Here is a 17,205-nt window from a genome sequence, read left to right on the forward strand (position 1 = left end):
AGTTGTGTATTTGCTATGACCTGCAGAGCCTAAAATATTTATTATCTGTCCATTTATTAGGTCCTGGGCTAAGCCTCTGGAACACAGGTATCAGATGAAATTGTCCATGCAAGTCAGGACTTGAAACTAGGTCTTCTGATTATAGGTTCCATTCCTTAGATGATCATATTGGGAGTCATCTAAAAATGTGTAGAACTATTTGAAAGTAGCTTTCTCTAACTATAGTGTTCTTTTTTATCTCAGTTGATTCATACTGCTGACCAAGTGAATCAGACATGGAGTTTATAGCACTCTATATAATGAAAGGATGGAGGAGGGAAGGTACTGGGGTGGGAAATGTCAGTGAAATTCATATTATAAATACCAGCACAAAAATATTGAGGTAAATGAAGAAACAGCTACAAATGGGGAAGGTGAGGAAGGATGGGTCAGGGGAAGAGTTACCTTTCAGGTTTAACCCTTTTGTATGATATTTTCAAAAACACTCGCATGTTACTTCAATAAAAATATCAAATTATTTTGGCAAAAAAACCAAAAAGTAAAGTGGGAGAGAAAGTACAAAGGAAGACTGTCACTAGCATAGATTACACTGTAGTATAACTTGCTGTTTCTGGAGGTATTTAAGGGTATACATCCTGATAAATGGCTGCAGAGGCATACAACATACCCCATAATGTCATATCTACTTTAGAGAACTGTAAGTCACAAAGCAAAACAATAGCCTCACATCCCAAGTATGACTTCTATCTTTTGGCCAACAGTGATACAAAGGAATGCAAATGCAGTACCCCCACTATCACAAATTATGCAGTCAGGTTTCCTGCAGACATCAGCACACCCAGCATGCAATGGATGAGCCTTACCCTGGGAAAGCCAACTTCATGATCATGGTATTTCCCCCACTAGGTAAATATGAGTTTATAGTGGCCTGGCATCTCACCCTTGATTCCAAACACTTTACACATAGGGTCATTCACTTTGCACAAGCTCTAGCCTGTCACTTGTGACATAAAGACTTTTCAAATTTTAAGAGCCAGATAATAACATTTTGGATACTAGAATATTTGCAAAATCCTAAGAGATGCATGTACAATATGAACAAGACCAACCAAAAGGCATTGTGTTCATCTACATACTCCAAGCCCCTCTTGGTGATGTCAAAATCTTTTGAGGAATCTGAGACATTTGTTGATGTGGCTAGGCAGAATACTGGCCATCAAAATGTTCAAGTCCTAATCTCTGGAACCTGTATATGTGTCACTTTACATTATGGCAATAGGGATTTTGGAGATGTGATCAAGGATTTGAGATGAAGACAGTATTCTGGATTATCCAGGTGGGCCTACTGTAATCACGGTGTCCTTGTTATAAGGACTCAGGAGGGCCAGAGAAATAGATGTAAGGACGGAAGAGAAGGCACAGGAAAGGTGCTAAATTGCTGGCAAGAAATGTAGGCAGCCTCTCGAAGCTGGAAAATCTATATAACAATCACTCCAACCTTAGTAGCTTAAAACTGCAGGCGCTTTATTATATATCTTGAATTTTGAAATTAGGAATTTGGGCAGAGCTCTTCTGGGCAATTTTTCTAGCCCATGTGGTATGCACAGAGGCCATTCAGTGATCACTGTTTGGTGGACTGATTGATCTGTATGGTCAAAGATGGATTAATGCGTATATAGCTGGCCTCTGAGTGGGGTTGGCTAGGAGGCTGGGCTTAGCTGAGACTTTTGGTCAGAGCATCTGCATGTGGTCTCTTCAGTATAGCAGCCTCAGGTAGCCAAGACTTATTTACTTGTTTATTTATTTTTGAGATGGAGTCTCTCTCTATCTCCCAGGCTGGAGTGCAGTGGCCGATCTTGACTCACTGCAACCTCTGCCTCTTGGGTTCGGGTGATTCTCCTGCCTCAGTCTCTCGCTACCCATGCCTGGCTAATTTTTTGTATTTTTAGTAGAGATGGGGTTTCACCATGTTGGCCAGTCTGGTCTCAAACTCTTGACTTCAAGTCATCCACCTTATAGCTGCTCAAGACTCTTAGAGTGATTCAAGACAATAGAAAGTGGAAACTGCCAATTTCTCAAAGCCTGGAATTACTTTTGCCATATTTTAATGGTCAATATAGTCATAAACCCACTGAGATTCAAGGGGAGGGGACATAGACCCTACCTCTCAATGGGAGGCATGCCAAAGACATTGTGGCCATCTTTAATTTGCCACGGAATTGGATTAGAAACAGCGTAAAATGTACCTACCTGTGTGTATGAACAGTGTGCTATGGAAGCTCAGAGAAAGCAGGGACCAACTCAGAGTCATAGTTCAAGAGTGAGCTAAGAGTTTGTCAGACATTTCAGAGGGTAAAGCATTAAGTCATGGTGTCACAAAGGAGGTGGTCATATTTAGGAAATAAGAAATTAGGTGTGTTAGAGTGGAGGGGGCATGGAGAAGGGAAGGGAGATGATGATGAGTGTGGCATTGCTATAGTGGTGGTATGATGAAGACAATGAAAATGTAAACAGAATTACCCATATATTGTGAATTTTATTTCATTTATTCAGATAAGTTCTGGATCTGTTGCCTAGGCGGGAGTACAGTGCTAGGATCATAGCTCACTGCAGCCTTGAACTCCTGGGCTCAAGTGATCCTCCCGAGTAGCTAGGACTATAGGCATGTGCCACCACATCCGGCTAATTTCTTCAATTTTTGTAGAGAGAAGGTCTCGCTATGTTGCTCAGGCTGGCCTGAATCTCCTGGCTTCAGGCGATCCTCCCTCCTCTGCTTCCCAAAGTGCTGGGATTACAGGTGTGAGCCACTATGCTTGGCCTTCAAAGGTCTCTTAAATGCAGCAGAATAATCAGGTGACAACAGCAGTGGGTTGGAGAAAGGGCAGAATGGATTGGGACTGGGGGCCCAGGAGAAGAGGATTCTGACTGAAATGGAAGAGTCATGGTCTGAGAGGAGGCAAAGCAGCAGAGAAAGACCAATATGCCTCTCTACCTTTATCTACCACAACCCTCCTACAGCCCTGTGAAAAAACCATAGCATAGGCCCTGAAGTAAGGAGTACAGCTCTGCCAGTGGTACCTTCTTTCCTGGGGATAGAGCTATATTGGCCAGGAACAGCCAAGAGAAGACAATTTGGGTACCATTTAGGGAAAAGACTAAGAGTGAAGAGGCCCAGCATGGTGGCTCATGCCTGTAATCCCAGCTCTTTGGGAGGCTGAGGCAGGAGGATTGCTTGAGGCTAGGAGTTCAAGACCAACTGGAAAATATAACTAGACCCTGTCTCTACCAAAACGAAACACACACACACAAAAGATTAGCTGGGCTTGATGGCATATGCCTGTTGTCCCAGCTGCTCGGGCTGCTGAGGTGGGAGGATCACTTGAACCCATGAGTTTAAGGCTGTAGTGAGCTATGATCGTACCACTGCCCTCCAGCTTGGGCAAGAGAGCCAGACCTTGTCTCCAAAAAACAAAAACAATAAAAAATTAAGAAGAAAAGTTGGCGAAGAGGATGGGTTGCAATGACATGGAGACTCCACTGGGCTCTAGAGAAAGGATCAGGGTTTGCACAAGTAGGTGAGGTTCTAAGCTTCAGGGAAATGAGGGTGGAGTGGGAAGAAGTGACAGAAGACCCTGGGTCATTATGGTCCCTATTATGTTGAGGATGGTGGACATGGGATAAAAGGGAGGAGGGGCTACTTAATTACTTGGTCCCTAGTCCCTCTCCCGGGAGGTGAAGCCTGAGGTTAGGATAGGGGAGAATGCGAGAGTTGCCCTCTGGGAGCTCAACAAAGTCTCCAGAGAGAGTATGAGGCGGACAGATATTTCTAGGAATCAGATGGGAGAGTGGGTATAAATGAATTGCTCGCCTTTTTCTCAAAGTCATCCAACTTATCACGAGGACAATGCTGTGAAAAGGACATCTTGGAAAACCCAAAACAACATTTTTTGGAAGATAAAGTAAATCCGATTCGTTGAGATGTTTCTGTGTGTTTGGAGATAAATCACATTATTGTATTTTATCAGCAGATTGGTGGGCACTTTAACAGCTTAAAACTGGCAGCAAAATGGAAAGAGTTCCTCGTATCTATGAATAATCCACTATTTTATGCGGGTTTCTGGACAGCTTAAATCAGGACTGTGCAGAGAAGCACAGAGTGATTATGTAAATTGGGATGGCTTGTTGGGGAGTGTTTGCAGAGCATGGGAGGGAGAGGTGATGAGGGCAGAAGGGAGGGGGAGCAGCAGTAGGCATGGTGGGCACTTTTCCCCTCAGGTAGGCGCTTTCTTGGATGTGAGTGCTGGCGTGCTGGGGGACACACAACCACGAGGTCAATGTGGTGCCTCTTACTGAAGCATCCATTTAGTGTAACACAGTATTTAGGAATGCAAGCTCTAAGGTTGCACTGCTTGGTTCCCATCCTGTATCTACCACTTACAACACTGGAGGAATCTTGGTTCTCTCTTGTGTTAAATGGGGTTAATAATTTCACTTACCTCACATGATTGTTGTGAGGATAAAGGAAGACAAATGTATGAAAAGTTCTTAGAACAGTTTCTGATACATAGCATGCATGGATTTCCCTATTATAGTTGTCTGCACTTTTTGTGTTTTATATTCTGTTCAGACATGGAGGTACAGGGGCCATGATAGTCAGGCCCCCCTTTGCTTCCTCTAATGAGACAGAATTAAGGCATGAATTTTTCCCTCACTAAGTCACAATCATGCAGATACCAGCATGCCAGTGAAGAAGAAATACTGACTTCCTAAACAGAGAACCTGGGTCACTGAAATTGCACTGGGGCTGTTCTGGTCTTCACTTTTCATTGAGATGTGAAGGCTTGGTTCTAGTACTACAATGTCACTCGTGCAGGAAGCCCAGTTGGGAGTCATATAAGTGAGTTACAGCTTCAGTTCTGCCACAGCAGAGCTGGGTGCTCTTGGCCTAATTAGGAGCACATTGGACAGAAAGAGTGGGATCGGGCAGCCTTCACTGGTAACTACCATAATGCTCTCCAAGTCCTCTAATGTTGCTTTTCCAAACTTTTCCACAATTCTGTTTATGCCTTTGTATTCTCCACTAGACAATATAAATAATGATACTAATAACTTTTAATCAGCACTTATTCTATTTTAGTTATGTTTTTAGTCCTAGTATCTTTTAGATCCCACAGGATCTGGCACATGGTAGGCACCTAATAAATGTTCAATAAATGATTAGATACAAGAATAGATGACCTCTGTTTGAATCATGCACTTGCTTAGTTTAGGGACTTTGAGCAAATTTTTTGGTCTCTCATTTTAGTTTGCCCATTATGCTGGGCACACATTAGGCACTCAGTGGATTTTGTTTAACTGAAATATCCCGCTTCACCATTGCTTGAGGGAACAAAATAGGTTGTGATATATGATTATTCCCAGATCTTCATCCCTGTCTCCACATTTTTGTATCTACCTCTGTTCAGTCTTTCTGCTTAAATGTGCAGTAGCACCTCAAGACTTACGTTCAGACATGACCTCCGGATGGTTACCTCTTGCAAATCTTCTCTCTGTCTCCTCCATCTCAGCAAGTGGCATTACCATCTACCCAGTTGCTCAAAACAAAAATGTGGAGTCATAATTCTGTTTCCTTCTCAGCTAACAGCCAATCCATCAGCAAATCCCCTAAGTTCTGAGTCTGATTTCTCCTCACCCTCTCCACTACCTCAACCTTTGTCCAAGCTACCCTCATTTGTTACCTAACTGTTGTGATTATGTCCTAAATAGTCTCTGTGTTTTTACTCTTTTATACTCATCCCTTTTCTACTCTTAAGAATCCTAACTACCCCCAGCTCCTTCCAGGAAAATGACAGGTGGAATAGAATGATGACCTACTCAGCTGGAAGACTGGGGAAAAGAAAAGGCAGGATGTGGTGTGTGTGTTTGTGTGTGCACGTGCACATGTGTTTGAGGAGCAGAGTCCTGGAGAGGAGGAATTTTAAGGGAATCGATGTACTACGACAGGGAGCAAGAGAAGGAATCCACAAATGGGAGCAGGCAGCCCTTAAAAAAGGGGCAACCACATAGATAAGACAAAGAAGGTGCCCTGGAGATGAACTTAGCAGGGAGGCATCCATCCTTATATGCTCTGAATGGGCTGGATAGGCTGCTCTGGCAGGAACTACCCTGTCCATTCACCAGGCTCTGAATGTTTAATTGAATAACTAATACTAAGCATTTTCTGGATATAGGCACTACCATCTCATCCTTTTGATGGATGTTTAGGACATGAAATTAAGATGTCCAATAAAACATTGAATCTCAAAAGAGAATGGAGGCTAGGTCTAGGTCTGCAGCCTTCTCCCAGGAGCCTCCATGCTCCCTAGACATATTATCAGCTCTCTTCCCATCAAACCCTGAATTCAGGATGTGGAGGTTGGTTGGCATGTGTTGAACGAAAACTTTGCACTTTATGGGCAATTCTTGCCTCCATCATATGAGGCTTGAACACACGGCTGCCCAAGGAGAGGACTCTGTTGAATATTTATAAAGCCTAAAAGAGTATTGTAGATTATGGGATATCCACATACCCGTCAGTGATCCACTTTGAGATCTTAGAGAAGCCTCATACAATCTCTTTGTGTCCCATTGCTACAAAATGATAAGTACTGAATTTCTACAGCTTCACGTTGTACTGTTATGCAGATTCCAAACATCCTTCCAATTGGAGATAATGTGTCAGCCCGGATCCTCTTACAGTGGAAATAAAACACAAGGTAAAGCGAAATGGGAATTCCCAGGCTGCAGACCTCAGCTTAATGTGAATAAACCTCTGGCCAAACATGAACTTTCAGTTTTCAGAGTGTATTTAATTGAGAGCTATGGTTTATTTTGTTGCTTGAGCTAAATTGGGATCTGTACAAATAAAGAATGTGAAAAACCATAGCTGCAGTCTTAGGAGAGCTCTAGTAAGAAAAGAGAGAAATTCTGTTTATAAAACCACAGGGTTGAGCTATTCTTCCTTTTTTTTGGATTATTCTTCCATTTCTTGGTCTTTTTTGGCCAGAGTGCCAGGGCCAGTGATATTTTGGAGCCATCTATGTGGAGCCAGGAGGCCAGAAGCACACCCTGTCCTCCCTCCTTCCTTGGGATTGTTATGAGCTCCAAATCAATGTACAAAATTTGTCCAGAGCCATAAGAAAGGCATTTGTTCATCCTTCCTCCTTTGCATGACAGTTGTATCTGCCCTTTCTTCCCCTTGGTCTATTGTCAGAATCAGGGAGCTAAAAGTGTAATGCCATTTCGATTTGTGCTTCTGAAGCTTGAACCAGGCTGTGCTGTTTAGGTGAAAGGCTTAAACACCTGAGAATAATCTTAAGTATTAAGTAAAAATAGCTCCCAGCATTTTGTGCTTAAAATGGTAACTATGTGTCCAAGGACTGTGGTCTTCCATATTTTCTAGCAAATAGAATTGCTGGGATGCTTGAATCTCAGAATTGGAAGTGATTTGGAGGTTAGCTCATCTGACTTTGTAGAAGAAAAATGTCAATTGCAGAAATTTTTTCCCCTTTTGTAAACTAGCACTACTTCTCCCCAGCTTTTAGACTCAAAGAAACAAAATCCACAACAAGGAGGTCTCCCTTGTTTGCTCTTTTTCTTTGCTAGAAAATCTCAGTACTATGATAGATGTAGGTAGTGAGGGAAACCTGCCTTCAATCTGGGATGACTAAATGTCGGGGAAATCTGCTGAACCCATCATGGCCCTGTTGTAATGGATTTTTTATGCTCATCAGTTTTTCTGCAGCAGTCAGATTCGAAGGCCAATTGGGATTCCAGAAGATGAGGCTGAATCGTGACAGTCCACTTATAGAGGAGGGAGAGCTCTTTGATTTTCATGTGCTGTGGCCCCTGCTCTCCGCAGAACCTACCGATAGCCATTCCCAGCAGGGCTCAGGGCTGTTTGGAGGCTACACACTTTTGTTCTGTAGACAGGGAAGAGGCATGAGCAAACTGCTTACCTGATTCTGAATCCAGCCTCCTTCTCAGGTCATACACCCTACTCAGTCTGTGATCTAATTACCCCTTCATTTCTGAGGAGTAGCAGCAAAAGCCTTCCAGGAAGCCAAGCTGAGACAGGAAGAGGAAGCCGACAGGTTGCGGCGAGTTGATCCAGCCCTCTTCTCATTCCTCCTCGCCTCCTTGCTCTTTTCTCTGTCACCAGTGCAACTGAAGATAGTGCGACGAGAAACTGCTGAGCCAGACATCTTTAAAACATGCCCTTTGTAAGTCATCACCATCTGTAGTCACAGTGAAGGGAGGACATCAAGCGGAAGTGGTTGCCTGCTCTCAGAGCCGAGTCCCCGGAGACTGCAGGCAAAGGAGGAAAGATGCTCTCCTGCGTGTCAGCAAGGGCAGACAAATGGCTGTTGCATTTGTTGAGATGTGGGGATGATCCCAGCAGCTGTTCAGGCCCTCAGAGGGCTGTTCAGAATGTGCTGGAACCTCCAATCAAGCTGTTCTCTGCTGTGGTTGCCGGTTTTTAAAAAAGCTGGCTGCCTGCTTACCTCATATTTCTATGGCTTTTTAACAATTATGAGGACCCGGCCTGGCGCGGTGGCTCATGCCTGTAATTCCAGCACTTTGGGAGGCCGAGGTGGGTGGATCACCCGAGGTCAGGAATTCGAGACCAGCCTGGCCAACATGGTGAAACCCTGTCTCTACTAAAGCTATGAAAAATGACCCGGGTGTGGTGGTGGGTGCCTGTAATCCCAGCTACTCAGGAGGCTGAGGCAGGAGAATCCCCTGAACTGGGGAGGCAGAGGTTGCAGTGAGCAGAGGTAGTGCCATTGCACTCCAGCCTGGGCAACAAGAGCAAAACTCCTTAACAACAACAACAACAACAACAACCAATTAGAGGACCTTCCAAACACATGCTGCATTTCATTCTCATGGTAGCTCATGTGAGGTATGAAATAGTTAACACATATATGTTCATATATATTGAACATATATATGTTACAACATATATATGAACATATATGTTACAACATACATATGTAAACTAGTTCATATATAATGTAGTCTATATATACGTATATAATGTAGTCTCTCTCTATATATAAACTCAGAAAGGATAAATGACATGCCCCAAAGCAAACTCAATAAGTGGCAGAAAGCTCCACTATCCCATGATGTGGCCTCACCTTCCTGTTGAGCCTGATCATTCACAAAGTTTGCTGTCTTGGTCACCTTTCTGTAGCATATATCAGTGGTTCTCAAACTTGAGTGTGCATCAGAATCCCCTGGCATGCTTGTTAAAGCACAGATTGCTGGAGTCACCTCCAGACTTTCTAAGGTCTGAGGTGGGCCTGATAATTTTTGTTTCTATCAAAATGCCCTGATACTGATGTTGGTCCATCAGCCACAATTTGAGAATCATTGGTATCTAGAAAATCACCTTTTTGTATTATAAAACCATTGTTAGTCTGCTGATTTTGGAAAACATTTCCATTTATATCAAGCAGTTTAATGTCAATGTAGGCCAGGCAAAGTCATGGGGTATTTAATTTAGAAAACACATGTGGAGCTTCCATTGCTAAGATCAGTCTTGACCCTTTGTCTGGTATTTTTTTTATGCGGGGTAACTTCCAGCAGGCATCATTCCCTTCAGCAGCCCATTTGATTGTCATAGTTTTGGTTCCTCCAGAGGTGGACTTTGAGACAAGGATTCTAGTGCAACAGCTGTTTGGAAAGTTTTGAAGATATTGATAGAACACAAGGCCTTTTCACCCCTGGAGCAAAGCCTGCTTCCTTATTTGTTAGCATATGTGCATAAATTAACTTGCGGAGATATTTGTGAATAAACTCATAAAAGCATACATGCACACACAAATATTTTATCTTATTCTTTTGTCCTCATAAATAGTTGAAAAGCCTATACATTATTTTGCAGCTTGGGAAAGGAACGGAATGCACCCCAACTCCCATGAAAAAAAAATGTAACGTATTTCTTTGGACTTGAAGGTGTGGAGAGCCAAAGGAGTGCAGTGTGGGCAGGTGAAGTAGTGTGGGACACATGGGGTGGATTTACGGGGAACAGAAAAGTCTCATGGTCTAGAACAAACACTCAGGGACAAAATGAATAACCCTACTGCAACCTTTAGACTAGAAAGAGGCCCTTTGGCTTGAGGGAGAGAAAGAGAGCTGGAGAAATGATAAGAATACTGATACTGAGAACCCCAGGACCCTTCTACTGGGTTCAGTCCTGGGAAAGTGGCTGAACTGCAGAGAAGAAATGGCAGTGGGTCAGGGACTTTAGTTGCAGGATGGTTCTCATGTGCCTAGAATGGCAGGGAAGCCATGGAGATAGGCCCTGAGTCTGAAGAACACGATGACAGGGTCTGTCTCAATGACCCATGGCCAACTCACATGAACCAAAAATCTAGGGCTGGGCAGGGTGACAGACATCTCAGCTTACATGGATAGATGACTTTGAGGACCTGGATTTCTGCTCCTGTTGCTGCTTTGGCACTACATAAGTCTCTTGGAAATAATGCCATCTTAAGCTGCAACTGAGTCATTCATACAAAAGGTAAAGAAAGTTATATTCACTTGACAGTTGAGTTTGTGGCTAGAGATTCAAGCTTGAGATGCAGGTAAGTTATGCTATGGAGTTTGAGGGCCACATGGAAGTGTGCCTTGGTCCATTGGTGACCCACAGGAGATAGTGACGGGTTCTCAGAGAAGGTCACCTTCCTGGAGGGGTTAAGGCTTGAGTTAGGGGATAATAGATAAACACATATTCAATATATCTTATAGATAAACTTATTAATGACATTCCCATTTTTAAACATGATTTTGCCAAATGCAGTTTTGCCAATTACAATATTTTCCAGGACCATAAGCCTGTGCCTAGTGAAAAATTACTAGAGATTTATTTCATATGTAACACCATTCTTCTCTTTCTGACAATTTTATGCATCATTAAGGCCAAGATCAACTTGTTTTTCTCTAAAACTTAGCTGGCAGGCCAAGCCCATGCTATTGTTTTTCTCCCCCTTGTCTGTTTGGAAAGATTGTCAGTTCTGCACATTTTAACACTTTTGATCATGCATTATGTAGTCTTGTTCTCTCATCAATTCATTTGAGTTATCCTTGTCTTCCTGGGTGGATTGTACCTCTGTGGAGGTTTCACTGAGTAGACATTCTCAAAGGTCAGGACCAGTCAAGTTTCCACTTAAAAGAAAAAAAAAAAGTTTCTCTAATTCTTACTAAGATCTTGTGTGTATTGAAGCTGCTCTAAGTGTTATGCAGCTATTATTGTAGCCCCGTATAGCAGGTGCTATTATCATCCGTGTTTTACAGATGAACACACATAGATTGAGTGAAGAACCCACTGAAGACAATCATCAGAGCTGAGAAAATTAACTAAGAAAAAGATGCACGTGGCTGTAATTAGAAGAAAAACAATTTGCCTGCTCTCATTTGGCTGAGCATTTTAAAAAACCTTTTCAATAAGTAAGTATTGAATGTTAACATGAGAACCTCTGTGTAGGTTGGTTATCATTTCTTCTATATAGGTTATGCTGAAGTTAATGGTCTAGTAACCATTTGATGGCTGGACCTTGCCATTCTCAATAGATCACTTTGCACAAGACCCCAGCAGGTGGTGCTATAACTGGCAAGAGGCTTCAGGCATGCCCCATTGCTCTCAGAGTGAATTTTCCCATGTCCCTTGGGAGCCTGGGGCGGTGGGGTGGGGGTGGGGTGTTCCTTGCAGAGAAGGCTCTTACTCCTGTCTGTCTAAGCGCATGTTACCCACACAGGCCCTCCTCTGGCCCATCTCTGTGCTACTGTGTTTGAATTGCTTCTCATTCATCCCACGGGGGAACAATCCTAGGGTTATAAGGATAGTCAAACACATGACAACCAGCCCAGCACTGGACAGATGAGGTTGAGACTAGTTTATTTATCACACACACTCATGGCCTGGGGAGAAAGACACTGTGCCACACAGGGCCACAACGGAGTTGAACTTGGGAACAGAGGCTGTGGGAGGCAGGCTCTGTGGTATCAAGAGGATAGGGGGACTCCTGGTTCCCACAGGGGATGTGGTTAGTTTGTCTGAAATGTTTTATGGGCTGGGAGGGAACTAAGACTACCTACGCAGGGATAAGGAGGAGCTGCACCTGGTCCATCTGGTGACAAGGGTCTTTTGGCAAGGGATTCTTTTTTTTGTTTGTTTTGTTTTGTTTTCTGAGATGGAATCTTGCTCTGTTGCCCAGGCTGGAGTACAGTGGTGTGATCTCGACTCACTGCAAACTCCACCTCACAGGTTCAAGCAATTCTCCTGCCTCAGCCCCCTGAGTAGCTGGGATTACAGGTGCACACCATCACGCTTGGCTAATTTTTGTATTTTTAGTAGAGACGGGGTTTTGCCATGTTGACCTCGTGATTTCCTGTCTCGGCCTCCCAAAGTGCTGGGATTACAGGCGTGAGCCACCGTGCCTGGCCAAGGGATTCTTATCCATGGTGTGAAGGGAGAGGAGAACTTGTGGTTAGGACATTCCAGGCCCTCCCAGTTTTGCCATGTATCAAGGCAGCAATTAATATTGAATCCTATTGTTAGGCCTTAAACCACATGCTGTTGTGTGGCCCCACATGAACGTTCTTGCTTTATGTCTATATTTTTATTCTAATTTTTTTTTTTTTTTTTTGGTAGAGATGGGGACTTGCTATGTTGCTCAGGCTGGCCTTGAATTCATGGCATCAAGGGATCCTCCTGCTCTGGCCACCTAAAGTGCTGGGATTTTTAGGTGTGAGCCACCATGCCTGGCCTAAATTTTTTTTTTTTTGAGTTGGGGTCTTCCTGTGTTTCCCAGACTGGTCTCAAACTCGTGGGCTCAAGCAATCCTCCTACTTCAGTCTCCCAAGTAGCTGAGATTGCAGGTGTAGGTCACTATGTGTGGCTATTACTATTATTATTATTATTTTATTTTGTTTTTTTTTTTTTTGAGATGGAGTCTTGCTCTGTCACCCAGGCTGGAGTGCAATGGCGTGATCTTGGCTCACTGTAAGCTCTGCCTCCTGGGTCCAAGCGATTCTCCCGCCTCAGCCTCCCGAGTAGCTGGGATTACAGGCACCTGCGTCATGCCCGGCAAATTTTTGTATTTCTGTAGAGATGGGGTTTCACCATGTTGGCCAGGCTGGTCTTGAACTCCTGACCTCAGGTGATCTGCCTGCCTTGGCATCCCAAAGTGTTGGGATTACAGGCATGAGCCACCACGTTGGGCCTATTTTTATTATTTTTTTAAGGGATAGGGTTTGCTGTGTTGCTCAGGCTGGTGTGCAGTGGCTATTCACAGGCACAATTACAGCACACTATAGCCTCAGACTCCTGGGCTCAAGCCATCCTTCTGCCTCAGCCCTCTGAGCTCTTCAGCTAAGAACATAGATTTCTGGCTGTTCCGATTCTTGCCTGAGACTTACTTTAGAATAGTTTTTCGGTTTCTTTCAAATTGAAAGAAGAGATTACTGGCACTTGGGAGGGGAAAAATTGGAGGATGTGTTCGTTATTCAGTCCTCAAACCTCCCCAAGATTCATGTTGTATTTCTGAAACTAGACCACTAGGAAGCTCCAGACCTGCTTTGATCAGATGACCCTGAATAGTTAGGGTTCTTTCAGTTCCATGGAGAAAGAATCGACAAGATCTTCTTTAAGCATAAAATGGGAGATTTGTTAAAAGCACACAGATTGGTCTAGGAGGGCACAGGACAGAGAGATGGCCAGCCCTCAGGAATGAATGGGAACTAGAAGCAGAGTGCCCACAGTATTTGCAGACCTTGTCCACCTTCCTCACCCCTGAAGGCCACCTCATTCCTCTTTCTTTGCGGTCAGGCCTTGTCTGCCACCAGGTCACATGGTAGAAACCATGGTAAGCCCTCAACACAGCACTTGGATTTTCATTTCCTCTTTTCAATAGATTGGACCAGACTGAATGTTCTCAGTTCCAAATTGAAATTTCCTGAAGAAAGATGTCTGACTTGCTTATCTTGAGTCACTCCTGGATCAATGATCTGGAACCAGGGTGTATTAATCAGGGTTCTCCAGAGAAACAGAACCAATGGATGTGATTATGGGAGCTGAGAAGTCCCATGATCTACTGTTTGCAAGCCGGGCACACAGAAAAGCTGGTGGTGTCATTTATTTTGAGTCTGAAGGCCTGAGAACCAGGAGCATTGATGGTGTGAAGTTCAGTCCAGAAGCAGAGGAAACCAATGTCCCAGCTCAACCAGTCAGGCAGAGAGAGAGAGAGAATTCCTTCTTTCCTTCCTCCCTGCCTCCCTCCCTCCTTTCTTTCCTTCCTTCCTTCCTCCTTCTCTCCCTTTCTCTCTCTCTCTTCCTTCCTTCCTCCTTCTTCCCTCCCTTCCTCTCTCTCTTCCTTCCTTCCTCTTTCTTCTCTCCTTTCCTTCCTTCCTTTCTTTCTTTCTTTCTCTTTCTTTCTTTCTTTCTTTCCTTTCTTTCTTTCTTTCTTTCTTTCTTTCCTTTCTTTCTTTCTTTCTTTCTTTCTTTCTTTCTTTCTTTCTTTCTTTCTTTCTTTCTTTCTTTCTTTCTTCTTTCTTTCTCTCTTTCTCTCTTTCTTCTTTCCTTCTCTCTCTGTCTCTCTCTCCTTTCTGTTCTATTCAGGTCTTTAATTGGTTGGAAAGGCTCATCCTTTCCAACTAGGGAGGGCCATCTACTTTATTCAGTCTACCAATTCAAATGCTAATCTTATCCAGAAACACCCTCACAGACACATTCAAAAATTATGTTTAACCAGCAGTTTTATGGGCACCCAATGATCCAGTTAAGTTGACAGATAAATTAACCATCACACAGGTAGTCTGGATCACCATAGACAAAATAAAGTCAGGAGCCTTGGCTATGTCCATGTGAATTGGGTGGGTGGTAGAGTGGGAAGTTTTATAGGAAGAGCTAGGTTGTCATGGCATTGGTGACATGGTCTCCAATGCCATATATTGCATGGTGCTTCTCTAAAATAACAACATTTTGATTGAAGATATCATTCATTATGTTCTTCCACAACTGCATGGAGTGAGGTACATGTGGGTTTGGATTTTGTCTTGCAACTACCTTAAATTAGGCAAGTTACTTAACCTCTATCAACTTCAGCTTCTCATTAATGAAATGGGATAATATGCAGGACTGTCGTAGGAATTAAATAACATACTATTTGGAAAGTACTTGCACTTAGAATAGAAGACACTCAATAAACAGTAACTATTATCATCATTCATCACTAATTTAATGCTAATTATTATTATTTCACGCAGCATGTTCTCAGACCAACATTGACAAAGGCAATTCGAATAAATGGATACTTTCCTTTTGGCTGATGGTGACAACAAGAGTGCAAGCCAATAGGTGCTCCAGTAGGCATGACCCTCATCTCTGAAAAACATAAAATACACAATTATGTTTTCATGCTAATGAGGACTGAGAAGTAGTAATCTTTAATTTTTCTTTTTTTGTATGGTGACATCTACTAACCTCCATCTAGTGTTCTGTGGTGGGAAGATCCCACAATGACACTTCATTCTGTGAGTTAGATGTGAACCTGTGGGCAAACTGAAGCTTGTCACTTCCGTCAAATACATATAACTGAGAAAGAAGTACCAATTTAAGTTGGGGTATGCTTTCTGCTTTTTGCATACAAAAAAATTCTTTAAGAAGGATGTAGAACTAGAACACAGAAAAAAATTATGTTGCAATTTCGGATTCAGTACTGTATTGAAAGAGAACACGAGAAGGAAAGGGGAGTATTTTATAATTTATTAAGATATAGTTCTCAGCATCCTGTTTCTCTTTAACCATAAAAACAGTTTCCCTTTAGGAAACACACCCATGGAATGCATATTTTTTCTTATTTCAAAGCCTAGAGAAAGTTTGCTTTTCCTAAACCATCACATGTATGTCTTTAGCCAGCCTGTTGGGAAGCTATCCATTTTTACTTAGCGGTAGTTTTCCTTAACTACCATTTTTGTCTTCTATCTTAAGTCAAGGTCTTATTATACTTCTTTTAAGCTGACTTGTTTTAAATTCAATCTCTCTCTCCCTCTCTCCATACATGTAGCACATATTATATATATTATAGCATAATGTCCTTCAGGTTCATCCCTGTTGTCACAAAGGGCAGGGTTTTCTTCTCTTTAAAGGCTGAATAGTATTCCATTGTGTATACACGCCACATATATACCACATTTTCTTCATTCATTCATCTGTTGCTGGACACTTACATTGATTCCACATCTTGGCTCTTATGTATAATGGTGCAATGAACATTGGAATGCTGATATGTCTTTGAGTATCTGGGGTTCTCAGACCTTTTCTAAGGCTATGTCCAACTCCACTCCTCTTGCCCCCTCCTAGCGGAGAAGTCTTAGAATTTGATCCTGCAAAGCCAGGCCAGGTGCTGAGAGCCTCCTGTTTATTTTCCCTAGGGCAGTGTCCTGAAGAGTTCAGTGTTGTGCAGCATCTCCCATAGCAGCAGAGTCAAGCTGGCTTCTACTCTCCTCCCCTGCTATCGAGATCCTCATGCTATCTGTGGGAGCTTGTGCACTCCATGCACAGGGATGTGCCATCCATGGTGGGAGCATGTCAGGTTTTGGGGGTGCACATTGGCTGGTGGGGGAGCTCTGTAAGCAGTTTATTTTGCAGGGTTTGTGGGCAAGATTCCTTCCGGAGTCAGTAAGCTGGTTAGCAGGATCCTTGGCTGGTTGTTGAGAACTGCATGCCAATTGCTGTCTCCTGCCATCCCTGCTCCTAGCTGGCTCCAGATGATTCACCAGTGCTTATCCCCTCATTGTTCTGAGTGAAGCAAGACAGAAGTGGTCCTTCTGGACTGTGTCCCATAAAACTGGGGAGTCTTGCATGCCTTTTACTCTGACTTTTCCTCATGAGAGAGAGCGCAGGCCCAGGGGACCTATCTCAGCATAGGTCTGTGCTGCCTTGGGGAAAGGGTAAAGTAGATAAAGGGAGACTGTTTTTCTTACCCTCTTTAATTCATCCACTCTAGGAATTTTTTTTTCTCCACCAGGTGCTAGAACCTCTCAGTTAGACTCTAGGGCTCCTGCCATTTTGGGTTATCTATGGATGATTACCAAAACGGGTGTTTCTTGGTGGGGGGGATGAGAGCTGGCATCTCCTATTCTGCCATCTTGTTGGAC

General features: G+C 43.2%; 1 long non-coding RNA gene and 1 pseudogene across 1 annotated transcript in view; one reads left to right on the top strand and one right to left on the bottom strand.

Annotated features, from left to right (window-relative positions):
- Positions 1-766: 766 nt before the first annotated feature.
- Positions 767-914, bottom strand: LOC129007039 (U1 spliceosomal RNA; annotated as a pseudogene).
- A 10,448-nt stretch (positions 915-11,362) lies between these two features.
- LOC129006510 (uncharacterized) overlaps positions 11,363-17,205 on the top strand; it is a 122,619-nt gene continuing 116,776 nt past the window's right edge. The window contains exon 1 of the long non-coding RNA XR_008492015.1: positions 11,363-11,496. This is a non-coding gene — a long non-coding RNA (uncharacterized LOC129006510). The remainder of the gene's footprint in view (positions 11,497-17,205) is intronic.

Source organism: Pongo pygmaeus, chromosome 8 (genome assembly GCF_028885625.2).
Source record: "Pongo pygmaeus isolate AG05252 chromosome 8, NHGRI_mPonPyg2-v2.0_pri, whole genome shotgun sequence".
Taxonomy (NCBI): Eukaryota; Metazoa; Chordata; class Mammalia; order Primates; family Hominidae; genus Pongo; species Pongo pygmaeus.